Source organism: Nematolebias whitei, chromosome 12, assembly GCF_014905685.2.
Source record: "Nematolebias whitei isolate Nwh7 chromosome 12, NemWhi1, whole genome shotgun sequence".
Classification (NCBI taxonomy): Eukaryota; Metazoa; Chordata; class Actinopteri; order Cyprinodontiformes; family Rivulidae; genus Nematolebias; species Nematolebias whitei.
This window is the reverse complement of record NC_056509.1, coordinates 4,492,802-4,493,107: the sequence shown is the minus strand read 5'-3', so window position 1 is coordinate 4,493,107 and position 306 is coordinate 4,492,802.

The window sequence follows — 306 nt, the reverse complement described above, 5'->3', positions numbered from 1 at the left end:
TTGGACATGTCCAGAGGAGGGACAGTGGCTTGGACATGTCCAGAGGAGGGACAGTGGGTATGTTGGTATAAGGATGTTAGAAATGCAGCTGCAGGAAAAAGACAAAGAGAAGATATATGGATGCAGTTAGAGAGGACATGGAGGTAGTTGGAGAGAAGACAGAGGATGCAGAGGACAGAGTGAGGACGGAGGATGTAGAGTACAGAGTGAGGACAGAGGATGTAGAGGACAGAGTGAGGACAGAGGATGTAGAGGACAGAGAGAGGACAGAGGATGTAGAGGACAGAGTGAGGACAGAGGATGTAG